Source organism: Candoia aspera, chromosome 1 (assembly GCF_035149785.1).
Source record: "Candoia aspera isolate rCanAsp1 chromosome 1, rCanAsp1.hap2, whole genome shotgun sequence".
NCBI classification, from domain to species: Eukaryota; Metazoa; Chordata; class Lepidosauria; order Squamata; family Boidae; genus Candoia; species Candoia aspera.
In genome coordinates, this window is record NC_086153.1 from 273,628,370 (window position 1) to 273,650,831 (window position 22,462).

Genomic DNA, 22,462 nt, shown 5'->3' on the forward strand with positions numbered 1-22,462 from the left:
CTTGAAGGCTTCTATGAATCGCCTATAATGTTTTATACTGGATATTAAAATCATGAAGATTTTTAAAAATGGGTTTGAACATTACTGGGAAAGGTAATACATATTTGTACTGTTTTCTGGTTATCCTTTCAATAATTAGATCTCTGGTAACTCTGAAAAAATTCCCTGAGACTTGGTTATGTTTGAAAGTACATGTGAAATGTAAGGTTGAGCAACATACTATGCTATCATGATTAAGAGATCTTCAGAGAAAATGATGGTTAAAAGCTTGTTTTTGAAAAACCATCTTTTACAACAAAATGAAACAGTTCCTTGTCACCCCAAGTGTCGCACTAGGAGATTATGCCATCTCTCATCACAAAACATCAGGGTCTTGGTGAACCATGTAACCACCTGAAGCAAGATTATTGCTGTAATTCTCAGAGATTTATTCCAATGAAAGCTCTTGAGAGCCTGTCCCACTGCAGCTTAAGGTTATAGGCTGGTTCAGTTGATTTCTCTTGGCTTTTCACAGGTAGCAGTGACCTGGAGCAACTGAGAACTCACGCGTGCCAATCGAATCAAAGCAAAACAAATCCCCCATGTATTTAAAATTCAAAAGAATACCTCTGAAGGGCAGCAGGGAAGAAACATTTTCTGGTTTGAAATAGGGAGTGCAGCATCTTCCAGAAAAAATATCTTTATTATTCAGAAAGAGTTGCTTTCACCTTTACATTGATTCTTTTCTTAGTCTGGGTTTAGGAAACTTGATTAACATAGGTGTACAATGAAGCTTGTTCTGTCCATTAGGTCTAGGGGGTCTGTGTGCATAAGGAGCAACCTGCGTATATCATTCAGTTACAAAGAGTTAGAAAGCTGGGAAGGATAGGGAGGATTTCCCAACACTGTAAAAACCATGTTCAGAAAGGGTTTCTCATGGTACTAGTCTTTAATAAGGTTATATATTACAAAACCCCATGCTGGCTAGTGGAAAACAGCCTTGCCTGGATTTTTTTGTGCCCCAAAGCCACAGGGGCTCAAAGATAATTACATGATCAGATTTAGCAGGGACAGGAGATAAAAAAAAGAAGGGGTGCTTTAGGTTTTATTGTAAATATTTCAGTTGGTCACTTAAGTCAGTGTTTATTACTATTTAAGAATAATATTTAAAATGTGTCATGTTTTTACCTGTTAGCAGCTGTAATAGTAGTAATATTAAACACTAATGAAGTGCCTTAAATTTTGCTCGATAGCTTCTGGATCTGGGAAGTCCATTTAACAGACTGGATGCCAGTCTGTTAGGGTTAGGGTTTCCTCCATTGTGGGTGGTGTTGAATTTTTCCGCTTTTGAGCATATAATAATCTCACTGCTGTTGTCGTATATAAAAACAAAGTTCCATGACTTCTTTCTAGTTGCCTGTCCATTAGTCCCAAAAGAAAAGCCTCTGGTTTCAATTGTACTTTAATCTTCTGAATCAATGTATGTATTTGTATCCAAACTTATTTGGCTTTTTTACACATCCACCAAACAGGATAAAATGTCCCTTCATATTGTTCACACGTCCAGCAAAGTTTCGAAGTAACTTTATACATTCTAGATAATTTCTCTGGTGACAAATACCAATTATACATTATTTTATAAAAATTATCTTTAAGGTTAGAACATAATGTCAATTTCAATCCTTTCAGCCACGTATTTTCCCATTGTTCTGTTTGTATATTGTAACCAAAAATTTTAGCCCATTTTATCATGCATTATTTCACTTGTTCTTCTTCTGTCTCATATTTCAACAAAAGTTTATAGATTTTAACAATAATATATTCATCATTAGTGCATAATTCTGTTTCAAACTCGGTCTTACATTGTTCAAAATGATAGGAAAACCATTGACAAAGATATTCTATTGTCAAATATTCTTTTGATTTTATTTTACAATCCCCTTGAGAAAATTCTAGTACATCACAGTAAGTTAACCATTTATATTTACTTATCATTTCTTGTCTATCAAATGCTTCTTGCACTGAAAGCCACAAAGGTGTTTTCAGGCAGAACCTCAATTTGTATTTGTTCCATACTCTAAGAATGTCCTGACTGACATAATGGTTTTTGAAATCTACATTAATCTTAGCTTTGTCGTACCATCACTATCCATGGCACCTCATGCAATGCACCTTCCAAGCAGCCTTTTGGAATTCTTTGCACAGTCCTAATAAACATTTACAAATGTTTACAACATTTACAAAGGAAACTGTAAGTGGGGAGTTGAGACCAAGCAAATGGGAGAATCCAACCATGAGTAGTAGTTTGGACAATTCCAAATGGCCATCTGCCTGAATCCTATTATTATTATTCTCCAAATGGACTTCTGGCTGAATGCTGCTGCTATTATTATCATTATCAGTATCATTATATCCCACCTTTTTAAAAATGTATTTTGGTCAACTCAAGGCAGTGAACATACCTAATACTCCTTCCTCCTCCTTTTTTCCCCATAACAACAACCCTGTGAGGTAGTTGGGCTGAGAGAGAGGGACTGGCCCCAAGTCACCCAGCTGGCTTTCATTCTTAAGGTAGGACCAGAACTCACAGTCTCCTGGTTTCTAGGCCAGCACCTTAATCAAGACACCAAACTGGCCCATACTGTTTTTCTGCATACTAAGAACAGCTCCCCAAATTTAAAAGAGCTATGTCCAGTTCTGTAAATATAAGGTCCAACAGTAGGGGAGGGGAAAGAGGAATCATGATCTGATGTATCTGGGGATGAAGTCCATGTGGTCGATCAAGTTAAAAGGATGTCAGAGCATGAAGTCTAGGGCAAGAGTGGGAAAATGTTTTGCAGATAGGGGCCACCCTTTCTTTTAATTAGATTCAGAGAGTTGTATGGGTAGTCCTTGTTTAACAACTACTCATTCAGCAACCATTCAAAGTTACAACAGTGCTGATTGAGGGGGATTTATGACCAGTACTTGTAGTTATAGCCATCACAGTGTCTCCATGGTCACGTGATCGCAATTCAGGTGCTTGGCAACTGGCTCGCAGTTACAATATTGTAGCGTCCTACAGTCACATGACCACCATTTGCAACCTTCACTGCTGGTGTCCAACAAGCAAAGTCAACAGGGAAGCTAGCAGGAGGTTGCAAATGGTGATCACATGACCATGGGAAGCTGCAACCATGCGGGATTGCCTAATGACGGCAACTGGGACTGCTGGAACTGCCATCATAAGTTGGCATGGTCACATGATATCATGCTTTATGACCGCATTGCTTAGTGACAGAGTTCCCAGTCCCAATTACCGTTGTTAATAGCCAAAACCTTGCTGGTAAACATTTCAGTGGCACAATCTTGGGGAGCTTCAGATATAAAAAAATATGGGCTGAGGTTGTATGTGGCATGTGGACTGGGATCTGTACTGAATGCAAATTTGTCCCACGCTCTGTGTCTTTTCTTCTTCATTCTTCCTCCCAGTGGACTGGCTCACCCTTTGAATAAAAGAACCACGTCATAAGATCTGTCACTTTGTACTTAACATTTAGTAGAAACAGAAAAAAAGAAGTACTGAAGATTTCATCATATACTTATTTATATGACCCCTACTTATCCTGGACCATACTGTAACAGAAAAAAAAAAATCTGATCCAGAATTAAAACAACCTTGAAAGGAATTGAAGGCTTTGAAGTCCGACCATTCATAGTTGTGTTAACTGAGTTTCTTTCTGACTTTCAGAAGAATTATGTTTGCCTCTAAATATATGATGTGACCTGAATGCTATCTTCAGTTGAAGGTCCTCCACTGCAGGTTGAAGGAATTATTAGAGATCTGTTCAAAAGAAAACCAGGGACAAATGTGTTCCAGGATACCATTCAGCAAAGTTGCTCCTAGGAAAATCTAATTACTTATGAACTAATATCACTTGCATTACCTGGACGTTGCCCATTGCCTACTTCCTGTAATATGCAATTATTACTTAATATGTACACATAAACACAGAGAGAGAGAGAAACCAACATCCTTTGCTCCTTTACTTCAGGAGTCTGCATTCTTGTCAGTCACTGTCAGATTCAGTGTTCTGAAGGTCTCCTTCTGTCTCTGTTTCTTTCGACATGTATTGATTCACCCCTATGCAATTTAAAGACTCATATTAAATATCACTTGTGCAGACTAAATCATGAAAGAATAGTGGTGGAAAATATATTGTTCTTTTCTCAAAATTCATGTTTGATTATTTTCTGATATTATTAGTGGAAGGAAAAAAATACAGACTTCTATTACTAAAATCTATTCTGTGTCTCCTTTCCTGCTACTGTCTAGCATATTTTGGCATATTGGATGGTTTATCAAATAATATTTAGTTGTGCACCTCCTTTTTACAACCACTGCACTCAAATTCAGGCTTAATAACCTCAGTGAAATATAGAATTCAGTGGCAAGAGAAGCTAATAGGAAAATGAGCTTGAGATTGGGGTTACTTAAAAAGGAGATACTAAAAGCAGAACTGCAAAAAAATCCTGGGCCGGGGGGGTGGGGGGAAGGAAGATAGTCAAAGAAACCAATGTGGCTGCAGAAAAGGCATTGTGAAAAGAGAGAGACCAAGGAAGGACAGGTCACCAAGGAAGAGGACACAGAAAATTGTAGAGGCAGCGCCAATAAGCTAAAGCTCAGAATGAGCCCGGGATGCTAAACAGCACAAAAAGGAAGAGAAAAGTAGTAGTATATCAGCTAATAACTGAAGCTGAAAAAAGGTTATCAATCACAAAGAAAAGACAGAATAACTCTGCTTCTGTTCTGGTTTAGTTCCTGAGAAAAGGATGTGCATTCCACCCAGTAAATGTTGAAGAGAATCCAAAACTGACTGTGATCATCCTGCATGTCCCATATCAGGTGCCACTTGATTCTCCCCCAAACCTGATTCCTCTACTCCACCATACTTCTCAGCAGCAAAAATAATATCTCTAGCCAGGGGAGGAAAGACGAGGAAATGATTCTTTGAAGAATTCAGCTCATACTGGAGAGATGAAGACCAGGAGGATTAGTTTCATCTGAAGAGTCCTTGGTGCTCTCTGAGTTTGGTTGTTTGCTTGCAGATGTCTTGTTACCCAACTAGGCAACATCATCAGTGCTAGAAGGGAGTGGGGTTTGCTCTCTGTTTATACCCTTCTTCCAGCCATCTTCAGTACAGATACAAACATAAAAATACATTAACCTCTTACTCTATTCTAACTATAAAACACATTATTTCTATATTCTTATACAATCCTAATCACCAGATCCCAAAATTAAAACTTTAACTTTTTCAGTTTCAAGCAAAAAGTCGAAAAGTGGTTTCCAAGTAGAAACACAATTAGGCAAATTATTTTCTTTAATCAACGCAGTCAGTTTCACCATTTCTGCCACCTCCATTAATTTCACCACCCATTCTTCCACTGTAGGAATTTGTAAGTCCTTCCACCTTTACTCATGTAAAAGTCTTGCTGCTGTTATCACCTTTAGAGCTTCCTAACCTACTGCTATTCTGGGCATCCTTTTTAGGTATAACACCAAGAACCAAGAGTTTCTGCTGGAGATCACAGCATGGCATTTTATAATTTTTAATGCAAGCATCACAGTTCACTGTTCTCTTTCATCACTGAACAGAATATTATGTTCTGAAAGAAGTCACCTTCTGCTTAATGGTGTGAATGAACTACTAAGTGCATCAGCTGAAGGAGAGGAACAACCAGATGTGTAAGAAGCAACAGAATATGGAAGTATTGCATTTGAGAAATCCATTAACAAAGTTATGCAGATTACAGCATGAAACCAAAAAAAGATGTCAGTTAACACTAACCTTGACTTAGTGCAACAGCTATGATCATAACACTTTTTTAAAAATGATGCCATGTAGATCTTATCACTGAACATTCGAACACATTTGCACATACCTGGGGAAGACACCAGAGCTATGTGCAAATATGTTCAAATGTTCAGTGATAATTCTAATTTTGCATGTTACCATAAGAGATTACTTGCTCATATTTTAGATTAGTTTTCCCCAAGTATTTGTCCTCCTGAGGTATTTTCACTGTTCCCAGAAATCCTACCTAGAAGGCACCAGGTTCAGAAAGGCTGACTTAGGTTTATGTGCCCTAAAGATGGCTTTAAGTGACTGAAAACAAATTGAGAATGATCTGGAATTGGAAACTGTAGTCAGCACAAGAGCTTGTTGCACAGTTGGCTCAGGTGAACCAATATTGCAAATATACCAGTTGACAAAAAGGCAAGTACTCTGCCTTATGAGATCTTGAGATAATAAGGGTATCAAAGCTTCTGTAAGAAATGGCCTCCCCCCCCCCCCATCTTCACTGTTGAGAAAGACAAGTTATACCATTTGATATCTCTCTTCTACACCAATTTCCCCCCTCTGGTATCAGAGAAAAAGGCTCTGCAATTGGCAGGAAAAATCCAATAATAACCTGTTTGCAGGAAATTTCGATCTTGGAAAGCTCCAAAAAAGAGGTGGGCTAGGAGGCACTGGGGACCTCACCTTGAAACCTCTTATTAATAACAATATTCAATAACAGGTGTATGAACAAAACATCTACTTTTCTGCAGATCCGCTAAGGTGACACTATACATGCTTAGAGTGGTAGCACAAAGCAATGGTCACTGTGTTGTTTATTCATTCAGTCAGTTTATTCATTCACTGTGTTGTTTATTCATTGGAAACATCATGGAGATTTGAATAGTAGGTACGCATCAAAAGGCTACTTTATCAAAGTGTGGGTATTTTATCCAAACAAATGTGCTTCTTTGTGGGAAATCACTTTAAAAGCCCTTCTTTAAAATATTTGTTTACCTCTATTATAAAACCTAGAATTTTAAGATCAATCACTGCCTACCAGCACTGGCACCCAGCAAGGCCACAGCATGTAAAGAAAATCCTTGTGCTTCTCTATACAGTTCAAAGGGAACGATGACTCCATTTAGAGACACAAATCTTCCACCACAGTCTGAGAATTCCATTTCAAAATTCGTGGCAGCCTTTTTCAAGCACCCTGCCCCAATATGAAAACTGCATTCGCATCCAGTTAGCTCATCATTCTCTTTCCAACAGTGGCCAACAAAACATGGCTAAGGACCCAGACAAGTTAGGTATGATGTCAGCAGCCTTCCCCAACTTGTTTATTGCCAGCATTCCACAGGTCAGGAATATAAGATAAAGTAAGTGGCAGATGGTCACCCCAACTTAATGAAAGCAATGCAAAGCCCATTTCAATAAATACTTCCATCTCTAAATATTTAACATATTCTCCCTCAATATTTAAATAAGCACATTCAACAAGACAGTCAATAGTGACAAAGGTTTCAGTTACAAAACTGGCTGTTATTTCTACATTTCTTTAAAATTCTTGAAGTGTATTAATATGCAGTAATCAATGATGTACAAGGCTGCTGCTGGAGTGATGGGAGGGAATAAGGGGGAGGTAAAGCACATATAACACCCTGGAAATGTTTCATTATAATAAAGTGGGAGTCAGCAGGCTGAAGTCTTTCTTCTTCAAGGCCCAGGAATTCATGCAATCAGCAGATTAGACAAGAGGAGAGCACAGTCGGAAAAGTAATGTTATATAGTGGACAAAGGAAACAAAACTCCCAACGAACGGGCAACCATACCCAAATAGAGGGACTAACATGAACCAAAACAGAAAACAATCACTATTCCAAAAAGTGCTACTAATAAAAATACTTCTATCATACAATATTCCCCTTCCCTCCCGCCCTCCCTCCCTTTCTTTTCCTTCATCCAAAATTGTCATCTTCTGAATGTTGTCTCTTGTTTTAATTAAGAAAAGAGAATAATTTAACAAAGGAAACCAAGAAAACCAGTGGACTCCTGCCTTGAAGGGAATTAATTAAAAATCTATGTTTTGGACAAGGATTCTCTATCAGTATCGAAGCAGTCCTTAAAATGCCCTGCAGCCATTGAGCCTCTTTCCTGATATTGGCACAGCTCATGCATCTTCATGGAGGTTAATGATTTCAAAAGTGCTTACACTCAGAATTCTTAAATAATCATTCTAGTATTGTAAGAATGTGGGTCACAAAAAATCCTTTCGCTCAGATAATGTTGCTGGTTTTTCACAGATTGATGAGGAATGAGAGAAGAAGCAAAGCATTTGTATTAAATTTAAATGGTAATTGGAAAACAGTTCACTGGAAAAATAAATACCAGGTCTGTGGAAAACTTGGAGGCAATGTTTTGATTTAATGAAACTGGACCACCTCAACAAAGCAGATTCACAAACTGAAGCAGGAACCCAGTTCAAGGTAGAGAATTGAATCAGCCCTTTGCAGTTTCAATGGATTTTCTTCTGCTTCTGGATTGCCACAGACACTTATATGATGAGGAGGACTGTAGTAATATTGGCTTTCTGACCTCAACAGGAGAAGCCAGGGAATAAGTTTAATTACCTCATTAAACTCTGTGCCTATCAGAGTTCTTCTGGTGTGGCAAGACTACCATTGTTTGGTCCTTCATTCACTTTCTCTTTTTTTTAATACAATTTTATTAAGTTTAGAACAAAGATAAAAACTACAGAAAAACAAAAAACTACAAAAAAAAATAGAAACTAAAAAAGTGAGAAACACACACACACACAAATTAGAAATTACGTACAAAGGTGACTTCCAACTTTCAACAGCAAGAATATACAGCAATTTCCATAATCAAACCTGTACTCTTTATCAAACCAAGATCACATTATTTCTATACATCCTTCCATTAACACATACAAATCACTAATACAATTGCTTCTTCCTCTTATTATATATATAATAGTATGTATATTATTATTTTATATTTTATTTTACATAAAATAGATATAAATCTACTTCCCTCCTCCTTAAAACAACATCCATTTAATTACTTCCTACCTACCACTATTCTATATATTTCTGTCCACTATAATAAAAATCAAATTATAAAAAGATATAAGTTGTTTCCTTTTATAATTAATAGTACTAACATTATCAATCCATTTACACATTCTTAATTTTTTACCCCTCCTCAAAATATACCAGGGCATTTACATATCTCCCTATTATACATAAGGCATTTTTTAAAACTATCTACTTTTACGCTTCATACTACTATAACAGTCTTGCCTCTATTAAACCTTAAAGAAATCAAACAAACTTTGATTCATTACAAAAAAATAGAGTCATACAGCCTTGAAATCAATCCACATACTTAATTTAATTTCTTATCCTGCCTCAAAATAAACCAGAACATTTATTTGTCTCCATATTATACACAGGATGTTTTTTATAAATAAATCAAAGAACCCAAGTGCTCCCCTTAAAAATTCAGTAGAAAGTTTCCCACATAGCAGAATTATCTCATTCTCAAAACAAACTCTGAGACAAACAAACCAGTCCTTATCTTGCAAGCCAAATTGTAATTCTTTCATGAGCAGCATATAATCATCAGCCATTATTTCTTCACCTTCTAGATTCTCAGGAAAAATGCCTCCTTCTTGATAAATCTCTTCCTCTCCTTTCAGAAAATCCCCAACTAATTGATACATTTTAAAATAGTATCCTGGACATCTTGCAAAATAGCTTGAGCAGTTTCATGTAGGATTTGTTTGAAATCAGCAGGTAGCTCAGCAAACTCAGAGGAAAGTTCTGTCCTGTTAAGGTTGTCCATGATTCAGACAGTAGAGTCTAACTCTATGAAATGCTTCCCAAAGCTATTGAATGATATGGACAAAACAAAAAGTATGCAAACCAACAAATACAGTGTCCCAGAAAGTGAATAGAAAACTAAAAACTCAGAGCATCAATATAAACGTGAAGGGAAATGTTAACTCCTTCAAATTAGATACAACAGTAATTATGGAGAGATGGTTATTTATTGTCAGTCCACCTTAAATTTTAAATGAGAAGCAAGCCAGCAATTAAAAGAAAGTTTTAAGGCTACTCAAGAAACAATGATTAGCACCAAGGGATTTGTTTCTTTTTGCTGTGAAAGCCTCTCTTAAGATACAAAAAAACTTAAAAATATACAAATTGGGTGATTTAGAAATGAGAAAGGCTCGACCTAGTGTCCCTTGAGGGCTGGAGCATGGTCTGGAAATGGTGGTATCCCTGACTCCCATCTCCTCTTACTGGATTAGAGCCAACTCTCTTGATGCTCCTCAGTCTATAAGGTGACATTTCGAAGTACAAATGAGGTGATCAGAAGTGTTTTCTGTCCATGAAAACACTCTAGGGCAACAGGAAAAACCTGCCCGTGCCCCCAAAAAAGAATCCACGCTACCAAGTCTGCCTGCTGAACTCATGGGCAGAGTGTTCAGTCAGCCATGTTCTCACCGGAAGTCCCCTTCATTCACTTTCTCAACTCTCACCATCTTTCTCAGGGCCAGCCACAAATGTTAACTTTGCTCTCCCTTGTGTTAATGAAATGTTACACTTCTGTGCTGGTCCTTCCAATGCAGCTGGGAACTCAACTCAGCTTTTAGCAGCCTGAGTATGGGTTCAAGACTGGAACAAATCTTCCTTTTAAATTCTGCTTGATTGGGACAGGCTTAAGTCTCTTGACAGCTTGTAAATGTGTGCCACCTTAGCATTTATATGTGCTAGCATCAACATACAGCTTTTATACTTTATATACCGACCTTCCTGGCACTTCACAGACCCAGCGATTAGAGGCAGCCCAAGGAAAAACCAGTGAGTGTCCTTCCAGATTATGCCGGATATAGCACTCCAGAAAAGGAAACCAAAAGCTGCTCACTTTTTAAACAGTTTCTGAAATGTATTATTTTTAAGTTACTTGAATTGTGGGGAGGTTTAAGGAGCAGAATATACCCCCAAACCTCCCAAAATGAAAGAGGTGTGAAATGTTTTGCCATGCCCATCTGAGGGGTTTAGGGGATTCAGTTAGGATGTCAGAGAAGGGCTTGAAAACTTTACTCAGTTTTGGCTTAAGTGTATATACCTATGATCCAAGAGAATATTCTCAATATTCAAAAGTGTGCCTAGTCAGTGGTTAATCTCTGTATTTAAGGGGCTTGTACTTATTAGCTCATCATAGTACTATCTGCACAGCCTCTCCCCACTGCACATGTTTTCTTGCTAACTCCATGATGTTGAAATCCTACTTCATCTACCTCAGTGTGTCAGCCCTATTTCTGATGCCAACAGAAATTCTGATATTGCTAAGAGTGAAGTCATACCTTTGGATCAAAACGTGGAATGTAGATAGTCTTCCCAAGTTCCTATTTCAATAAAGTATGTAATGTAATGCCTTCCATTTGTATAAAACAATACATGGTATGTACTGCAAGACAGACGTCTTTGAAAAAATGGATCATGTGAAACCACAGCCTCAAAAAATAAAAAATAAAAAAAAATACAGGTTATATGTTGATTTTTCTAGATGATCTCTTCTTCTAAACCTCCTTGAAAACATGAGGCAAGTGAATTATGTGAGCAATAATTTTTATTTGGGAAAAAACAGAATCAAAAACAACCATTAGTGGGTATACTTGGATGGAGCAGATTTATATTTAGCTATTAATAGATGACATTGTCAATCTTTGCACATCAGATGTTTTGACCTTCATCTGAGGTCCAGAAACTTTTTACCCAAAGTATCTTAGTGTAGTATACTGTGTTAACCATTTTCAGTCTTTAAGTGTTCAGAATTGTTCATAGTCAAAGACGCAGCCACAGAACCCATGACAAATTAGTACAGGAGTGATGATTGATACATAAAACATCCTTATACTATGTGAGATCTCTGTTCCATTTAATTTATCAGTGGCAGTCACTCTTCAAGGCCTTTGACAAACTTCCCAATACTGCTACCTGATTTTTTTTTAACTGGAGTTGCAAGGATAGAATATAGGACTTATAGCACAAAGCAGTTATATCTTGTCTAGTTCTGAGTATAGAGCTACAGTAAAAAAAAGGAGGAGAAGGAGGAGGAGATACATGAGGACACACGTGGATGGAAGTCATTCAACAGATCTCAGTCAACAGCATGGCAACACCTATATACAACTACTCAAAAAGTGCTGTATTACTGGTTTAGTTGGTAAGAATAAAGTCTGTGTTCTGATGAATGGTTTTCAGTGCAACTGAAGTTGAAAATTATATATGCTAATTTAAACAAAAAAAATGTTAAGTGAAGCAGCAAAGGTGAGTGTATGACCATCCCTTAATTATAAACAAGGTGGCCAAGAGGTGTGCAACACTATCCGGAGTAGATTAATATGAAGGAATTTAGAACTGATCCTGGAGAAGGTATGAGAAAGCCATTAAGGGGGTACTTGGAGAAAAGATTACACAGTCCTGAAATTGAAGGAAGCATGAAAAATAAATTCAAGATAACCATGCCTTGATTTTGTTTTGTATAAGATGAGACACAAAGAAACATGGACAGGCTTTCAAGATCCTGTTATTCCTAGAATCCATTTCTTGACCTGACCTACTTCAAAGGGCGGTCATCAATCCTGAAAGCCCCATTACTCTCTCATCAGAGAGGCATCAGAATCTGTTTCATAGACCTGGATTGTGATGATGGATTATCAAGGCTGTCTATAGAACAAATTGCCAGAGTATTGCTGCAGCATCAATGGCAAGTGGATATACAAATAACAAACCTGTAAATGCCATGGTACAGTTGGTATTGTTTGTAGCAGCTTGGCCAGCAGAATTTCCTATGGATAGAACCAAACTCATCTTTGTTCTTAGTCTGCTAAAAGAAGGGGCAGCTATATGGACCATACCCGTGATTGAAGGCAATGAACCACTGTTGGACATTTTCCAGAATTTAAAGCAAGCAGAGGGGGTGGGGGAGTCAGTCTGTGTCCATTGCCCTTGATTACTTGCCTAGCTTGTCTTCAAAGGCAGAAGGGGAGACTGGTTCTGATGTCGAGGTGGTGCAAAGGAATTTAGAGCTGATCTTGGGGAAGGAAGGAGTGAGCTGTAGAAGGGACACTTGGAGAAGATACTACACAGTCCTGAGATTGAATAAAGCATGAGAAACAAACTCAAGTAACCTCACCTTAATTTTTAGTATAAAATGGGACAGATAAAAACTTGGATGGGCTTTTAGGATTCTGTATTCTACTTCACTACAATAAAGAGTATTCCTGGAATCCCTGCCATGTCTGTTTCTTCGAATGCTGATGTAGGCATTTCCTTAGTGCATAAAATGTATCTCCCCAGAGGAAATCGCCAGCAGCCTGGGGGTCTCAAGGGGCCACCCCATGAATTCACAGGCAATCTCCAACATCTCCCTACTGTAGATTCTATACAGGTGAAGTTTTTTTTCCTTAAAAATGTCCTACTTTATATCCAGAAATCAGCTGAGAAATGAGGATTAAAATAAACACAAGACCGTGTTAAATTTAACAGTTAATTGGTTTAATTAAGTGTATAGAAGTAATGATATTAATGTTCAGTTAATTTTTCTTTGCCACTCTTTTTTATCTTTCTGATGTGACTTTGCCAACATTTGTTGGAGTGTGTGTGTGTGTGTCCTGAGACTGGCAAAAGTTGTACTTCTTTGCCCAAACATTAAGTGAGATTTGAAAACAGTGTAACTCTTGCCCCATCTTTTCTTCACCCTCCTTTGGCACTTCTGCTTGCATTTCTATCTATTCTGCTGGTAGATGTCTCTGCAGATAGATCTTGATATCACCCAGTGGGTTCAGCCGGCAAAGGGGAATTTCAGCTGAAAAAAATGGGATAATGAAATGTCATTGGCATACTGCTGACACTGCGCTTAAAATTCTCACCACAATGGTGACTATATTAATTGTAAACTCATAATAGAACTTTCACACACAGACACACACCATTCAGACTCAGATGTTATTTATTTATTTACAGGAAAACTGCAGACATACGCATGTATTTATTGTCTCTTTCCTTTCCAAACATTAAAAGCAATAAAAGCAATAGAGTAATAAATAACTTTTAAAGACCCAGAATCAATAAAACTAGCATTAAACAAGATTTTAAATATCCGAAAAAACAAAAAACACCTATAACTGTTCTGTCAAAATGACTTATGAACCAGCAGCAACTCACATACACAGCTACCTGGGGAGGACATTCGAAAGACAGGGTACCACCCCCAACAGAAGCTCTCTCCAATTGTCCCCAGGCTAATCTCTGACAATATATTGAACTGCCAGAAGCAGTGGATCCCATTCCCTGCTACTGCAACATTTAAGACAGAAATCCCTATCCTGGCCATGGGCATTCTGGGAGTTGTAGTGCAATCCATTTCAGGGGTGACAGATTAGGGAAAGCTTCTGTAAGAAAATTTGCTGCCACAATTATCTGCAGTGTGTGTGTGTGTGTGTGTGTGTGTGTGCGCGTGTGCAAAAAAGTCAAGATAGCAGCCATGACTGCATGATCAAAGTCCTGCCACCTTTTAACGTGCATTGTGCATGCTGCACATGTAAAAAGAGGTGGGGTTTTAATTGTACAGTTGCACAGTCGTGGTCTCCATCTTGATTTTCTGACACACAGACACAAACACACCCCACTTGCTGCACCATTCACTTAAACAGGAATGTTTGTTTTATTTACCTCAGAGTCACTTCACCTTGCAGGGCTTCCACATGAACATAAATCATGGCTTGTCAGAATTTGGAACCAAACTCCCCACATTTCTTCATACACAGTGCAGGAGAAAAAGTGTTTTACCAAATCTGGGAGGAAGTAAAGCTGACATTTCGTTCATCCCCAAGAGGAAGGCAGTTCTTCAGATGGCCAGATCTCAGGCTGCTCATTGGTTGATGACAGCTCTTTGGGAAATTGGCATGACAACCCTTATTGTTGCTTCAGCCTTCACACTGCTTATATATTTCAGATGTGAATCAAATGACAGAGATGGAGTGGAAGTCACTTCAGGCCCCATCACAATCTTCTGACTCTCTCCTGATTGCCATTCCAGGTGAATGGTCATGTAAACAAGGATGAGGGTAAACAAGGGAAGGAAATCTAAATCTGGTTTATACCAGTATCATTCACTTTACCTCTACATACCTTCCTATCTTCATATCAAACCATCCTTCCACCACATCCATATGCCAATTCATATGTTGCCTTTTGTGCTTTAATCAAAGTGATTTATAATGAAAGAATGACAGACAAAATAATCAAAACATGAAAAAAAAAATTCAGAGGAGAAAAGTTGTTGCCAAAACAGCAGAAGCATTGGATGTTCTTATCGCCTATCATCATGGTTTAGGAGAAGAAAAAAGATTCAGCCCAGTCAAATTCCCAGGAAAGAACTCCCACCATTATAACCTGAGCTTATCACTAAAAAGCAAGATTTAAAAATCAAAAAGCTGCAAACAAAATACTAAAATTTCATTCCAATTATCTAAGATACTATAATCATGGAATTATTTTTTTGGATTCTAACATTTTATTATGAAATTGCATCATCATAAATTCAGAACTAAGTCTTACTAGGTCGCTGGGAGTCAGGCAGCATGTAAATTTAATAAATTATAATTCTTATTATTTTCAGAGATAATGATTTCCAGAGAAGTATGAAACTGTAGACCATATGGATTCCAAATTTCAAATTAAAGAAGAAGCATCAGAATCAAGAAAAGAAAAGAATCTTTACTATCCAGATATTTGAAACATACAGTCTTAATACAAATTGGCTCTCCTTTCCTTCATATAATGCAAATGAGTAACCTTTGGCATGAAGTGGATATCTGCAATGTTTAGGATTTTCTGCTATCCTTTTTACTTGGAAACAACTGAGAAAATAAGTACTGATTGTTTTATAATAGAATCCAAATGAAATGATTTGCCATGTGGGGTCTGATAATTAACTCAATGAGATTCTCTGAAATAAGCAAATCTAACTTGTTTTAAGGCTGCGTTAAAATGTGAATCTTAAACAAAACAAGACCATCAATCTTTTCAGAAGCTGCTATAGTAAAAAAATCAAACTGGTTTTGTAGAAGTGTGAGTGCTTTATTGAAAGCTATAAAGCTTCCCTACATGCCAGCTGAAAAAAATGATGACCATAAAATCAGCTTCAGTTTAATGACTTGGTAAATGAACAGAACAGTTTTGTGTGGAATCCTGCAGGCTCCTGACAGCCCTTCACAACATCACTTCCTCCTTGCTGACAAAGAGTGTCGGGCCATTATTTTTTTAAAAAATCATCCAATTTATAGGATGGCTGTCTCACATTAATAAAGTCAATATTAGTGCAATTTCCTTGAGATATGATGATTAAAAATCCTAGATCCTTTACTCACAAATATACTTGCCACTGCCTTTATGTTAAAGGTATGAGTGACACAATCCAAAACTCAGCCGCTATCTGAACCCATCTCCTCAACTGAAATCTTGACCCTGTGCTTGGAATGTACCATTTCAAAGTACATTCATTTGCTCTTCTGCAGAGAGGAAAAAATGCTGCTCATAAAAAATAGGTCTCGACCAACATTTAATTTTTAATATGGATGGTGTCTGAGAATGAGTGTGTGTTCTTTTGATTTTGTGGTTTGTACTTAAAAGTCAGTGATATGAATGTTTGTGGGAAAAAATGATGTAGGGTCAATGCACGGCTACCATAAATCTTCAGTCCTCCGATTACTCAAGCTTTAGACACCTACAACAAGGGTCATTCCACTGAACAGGGAAGATAAACTATGTCTACCTTATATATGAAGTACAACAATTACTTTGTGATGGCAGCTATATAAATGGAATGAGTGAGTGAGTAAATAAATAAATAAATAATTCTGTCTCTTGGCTGCCATCTAGAAGTCATCTGGATTTTTGCAGCTCAGATATGGTATATGGAAATAGGGTTCAATTTATCAGTTCAAAGCTCAGCTGTTATTATCTATTAACAATGTCACAAGCCAGTCCATGCAGCATTGACCTTTCTCTGAATAGAAAAACATTTAAAAAGCTATTCTCAGCTTTCTTTAGAAATCATAGCATGTGGAGCTATTTATGGCTCATAAAAATATTTAAAAAGTGGAGCCAATAGTAAAGACAAGTCTAGCTTCATTCCTGATATTCACATGGACACATCCAGGGTTTTTTGGCTATAGTACAGACCTGGCTGCCATTTCCTTTGCTTGCTTGCTTGCTTGCTTGCTTGTTTACTTCCCAGTCTAGCCTACTTCCCTGGCACTTCCTGGTGGTTTCCTATCTAAGTACTTACTAAGCTAGGCCCTACTTAACTACTGAGCTCAGATAGGTACTGTAGACATAGAATAACACTAAGAACACAATTGAAAATAAGAGACACTGGCAAAGAAATAAACAACCAAGGCAGCCTATTCAAACTCCTTTAAATAGTTTCTTAGAAATTTTGGAAAATAAATGCATTTTTGTAGCACTGGGAAGGTAGTATAGTAGGCAGGAAAAGAGCCTTCCTTGGAAGGGCATTCCAAAGCAAGGTGCCCCGGCGACTGTGTCCCACCAACAACCACCTAAACACAGAACTGGAAGCACTTGGCAAACAGTCTCCCCATACATAATCACCGCATGGGCTTAAGAGACGGCCCACTCACACTACAGCTAGCCAAGAGGGGATGCTACAGATGACCCTGTGGAACTAGTCCACTTCTTTTGAGATGTTTCTCAATTGATGATGTTGATAATCTTGTGCAGCTGCTGTACCTGCTTCTTTGCAACACTGAGGAGTTGACTGCAGTCAGGTCATGCAGACATTTCTCCTCTAAAAGATCCTGACATTACCTAAAAGGAATGTGGGAGAAGGGGCTAACTCTACAACACAAAAATCCAGTACACTCATCTGATGTCTAAAGTCTCTTGTTCCCTCCCCCCAATCTTCTTGAAGATTTACTGCAAATATTGATTTACTGAACAGCAAGAGAGAATGACCCTGAGAAAGATCATCAAATACACATTGCAATTGGTTTTGTGCTTCTCTTTAGACTTCACACTCAAATGAACAACTTATTTTCTGGTCTAAGCTAGCACATCCCCAAATTTAAACCCAGAGAACCATGAATACAGAACTAGCCAATCAAGCCAGCTAAAGTTAAACCTCTGGACAGAGTGTGCTGACCAGAGGCTAAATCTACTATTAAATACACAAAGTCAACAAGTTTTGCATATGAAATAGCTTTTGTTTCAATCTTCCCCCATAATACACCAAGCATATGCAGTGACATTTATTAGAAGAAACAGGCTAAGTTTCAGGGGCTGTACCGAAGTAGATGCCATTGATGCAAGTCTTGTTTACGTAGAAAATACAATGGACTCTGAACTCTGTGATTATTTTTAGAAGGTATTTAAAATGACTCATAAGGCTTCATATTAGACTGGGTTCCTAGTTTTGAAGATTTTTCACACAAATTTCAAGTATACTTACAAAGTCTCCATGTCTTTTTTCCTTGGAGCCATTGCCAGTAGCTAAAGAATCATGTGATCATAGAATCATCAAGTGGAAGTGGTCATTTAGACTACTTAGTCCAATCCCCTACTAAGTACAGAAATCCAGATTAAAACATCCCTGCAGATGGCTCTCTAGCCTCTTCTTGAACAATTCAATAAAGAGGAGCCTTCCATTTTCTTTGGGCTACTAATTCCACTGTCAAACAGCTTTTATCGTTAGAAAGTTTCTTCCTGACTTTCAGCTGGAATCTGCCTTGCTATAATTTAAATCTATTATTCCATGTCCTGCATTCTGGGACAAGAGACAATAGGTCTTGACTTTCTAAGTGACATTCTTTGGTCTATTTGAGACTGCTATCCTATCTCCCCTCAATCTTCTCTTTTTAAGGATAAACATACCCAACCTCTTCAGTATTACACCATCAATATCAGGACTTTAAGAGTGCAGTCTTAACCTTTAAATTCATATTTTTCCTTTCATTATTTAAAACAACCAGTGTGTACCAAAACTGAAATTGGAACAGATAGACACATTATTTTCTCCATTTCAGAAGCTTTAAATGCAAGCAAGAACACAAATACTTGTAATTTTCCCCATTTGATTAAAACGAAGATAAGTGAGAAGACTGTGTGCCACAAATTGCCTGGCCAGTGCATAATTTGCATTTGCTCTGATGAGGCAGCAAGTGGAGATCATTTAAATATATATATATATATATATATCATTTATTTTCCAATAAAAGCAAACAGACTGCCTTTATGTAAGAAAAAGACTGACAGCATATAAAGGACAATTTCCAATTCTATTATCTATATTTAATCTCCCTTTGCAGATTCTGGTTAGCTTAGAGCAACCAGAGGTCTTAGATTGCAAAAATTTTTCTAACATAAAGCTTACACCAAAAGATGACTTGGAACCAAGCTCAAACTGACTAACTGGTGTGATGAATTAATTCACAACATTTAACATCTATATTTAATCTAATTCTAATTAAAGCTGTTTTTTTCATTATTGGTGCTAGCGGATTAATCATGGATACCAGCAAATAGAAAGCAGGATGTTCTATTACAGAGCCTTTGATGTACAAGCAGAATGTCCCTATTGTTGTCAGTTGTAGAAAAGGGGTTGGACTGGGGCAGGGAGGCAGTGGAGGAAGCTGTTGGGATTTGGATAAGGTGCTTGCGGTGGTGCACCCTGATCAAATGAGCTACTTACATCTCACTAGTTGCCACTGTCTAAAATGTATTCATTCATTCATTCATTCATTCATTCATTCATTCATTCATTCATTCAATTTATATAGCTGCCCATCTCAAACTAGTGACTCTGGGTGGCTAACAATCATAAAAAAAGTTAAACAAAACAGTACAAAAAGAAATTAAATATTAATAGCAGCCAAGAGATATTAAAATCTGTCAGTGTCAGCAAAATTTGCATTTGTCTCTGGTCTAAATCTTAATAACCAGCTGGTAAGTAAAGCAAACTTTTTACCTTCTCACTCTTGCAGTACTTCGTTGCTTGAAGACGCAACACCTGTAAGGAGGAGGAACAACATCAGACTATAGATTTGGCAGATGCCTTGAATGCTCTCTTCTGATGCCATATCTGTAAGAGTCATCATTTTACTCTCAACCACTGGAAATCTGTGTGTATGTTGAGTTTATGTGGCATAACAGACAATCCATGTATTCCTCTTACATTGGCCCATTGGAATATTTATTATTCAAACACTGATGCTTTCATTATTTGTGATAACATACATAATGGTCACAATCCCATGATTTCACTAAGCACAAAGAAGGAGTTGATTTCAATTAATTTGAAGGAAGAAAAACAGAAGCTTGCCTGAGTGCATTTTTATTTATTTATTTATTTATTTATTATTCACATTTCTCTCACCGCCCATCTCCCCCCAAAAAGGAGACTCTGGGTGGTTTACAATAAAATTCACCTTAAAACCACAGCATCATAAAATCATCAAGTCATCACCTACAATATTAAAATAATAAATAAATATAAATATGGAATCCAAATGGGAAATTTCCATTTGGTAGGGAGAACTCTACATCACCAGACACCCCCAGGAAGAGCTGTTGCCCTTCCCATCCCAGGCGAGGCGGCAGAACCAGGTCTTCAAACCCTTCCAGAAGGTCGGGAGCAAAGCAGCCTGCCTCACCTCGGGGGGTAGAATGTTCCACAGGGTGGGCGCCACTGCCGAGAAGGCTCGCCTCCTGGACCCCACCAGATGAAATTCTCTTACAGACGGGGTCCGCAACATGCCCTCTCTGCATGATCAGGTGGGGCGGGTCAATATTATGGGGATGAGACGGTCCCTCAGGTACCCTGGTCCCATGCCATGTAGGGCTTTGAAGGTGATAACCAACACCTTGAATTGGACCCGGAAGCAAACTGGAACCCAATGCAGCTCACGCAGTAAGGGTGTTACATGTACTGATCTTGGAGCACTCATCACTGTTCGCGTGGCCGCATTTTGGACCAACTAAAGCTTCCAGATACTCTTCAAGGGTAGCCCCATGTAGAGTGCGTTGCAGTAGTCTATATGGGAGATGACCAGGGCATGAGTAACTGTCTGGAGGGCATCTCGATCCAGGAAAGGGCGTAACTGGCGCACAACCTGAAGTTGTGCAAAGGCTCTCCTGGCCACGACTGCCACCTGCTCTTCTTTAACTCTTGGAATGAAAGTCAAGCAATATGTGGGATCTATGTTCCAAGTCAGATATTCCATATTGGTCCTCCCTTTTGAGTAGTAAAGGAATATTCCCTCCACCTCTCAACCTACACTAATGTGTGATGCAAATTCTGTATTCCAGAATCCTTATACATGAGAGCAAAATTTATATGAGCTTCTGCCCCATTGTTTTATTGATTGGGGAAGGTCCATATAAATCAGTTGATCATTATCCCAGCTTCCATATGACAGATTCATGTTGCCAAGCTACATAGTGTAGAGGATAAAAGGATATTTGCACAATCTGGTTGACTTTTGATGGACTAGGGCATACCAAGGGCTATTCCAGTGGCATGTCAGAAGCAGTTTGTTATGATTTATGCCATGGATGACAATCCTTGGGCAACGCAGACAGCAAAGGTAAGATTCAATAAGAAGGTAGTAAAAGTGGTGCAAGAAGGAATAAGTCAGTGATTAACAGGACTTTTGCATTAAATACTTTTGAGAAACTATCGAGAAATAAATATATGAGCATTGCTTCACTTCCAGCAGGGCTTTTGAAGTAATCTCATACTGCTTCTGCCATTTGTAAAAGCTTCCTTCTACCTCAGTCTTCTTTCATGCACATAGTCCATCTACAAATTATCGAAGCTAGCAAGCATAGCCAGGATTTGTGAATAGACCTCTGACCACAAAAAGATGAATGGAACCTTCATGTTCAGAGATAATGCACTCCTGAGAGCCAGATGCTAAGGCCACAGGTGGCCTTCAGGCCCTGCATGTAGTTTTCCTGAGAGTACTGGACAGGCCACCATTGCAAAAGGAGTGTTGACATACTCAACTTATTGACCTGTTCCAGCCGTTGTATTTATCTTGTGACCTGGGGGGCAGCGACGGGGAATCTATGGGCTCTTTGACAGATGAATGTGGTGCAAAATTGGTGTAATTGTCTTGAAGAATCACACAGTGGGGAAAAAATAGCCAAGATAAGAGCACAGTTTCAAAAATGTGTGAGAAATAGCAGATTCCCTGCCTTCTTCATGAAATGTTTTATTTAGAAAGTTTGCAAATTAAACAGGGAAAACAACATTAACAATTAATGGGACACATTAAAAACAAATTCGTTTGATAGTGGCTGCAATTTCCCCAGTGGCAATTGCAGACTTGAAAAAATTAGGCTAACATGAAGCCAATATTTCATGGCTGATAAAGCAGCTACTACATTATGAAAGGACCTGGGTGATTCCTGAACTACTGTACTTCAGCCTTTCTGATACAGGTTTATGAAGTACCAAGGAAAACCCTTTCCAATCTACATCAAAACTTTGTTTCATTGTCACTTTTTTCAACAGCTTCAAGCATTTGGAGAAACAGCCTT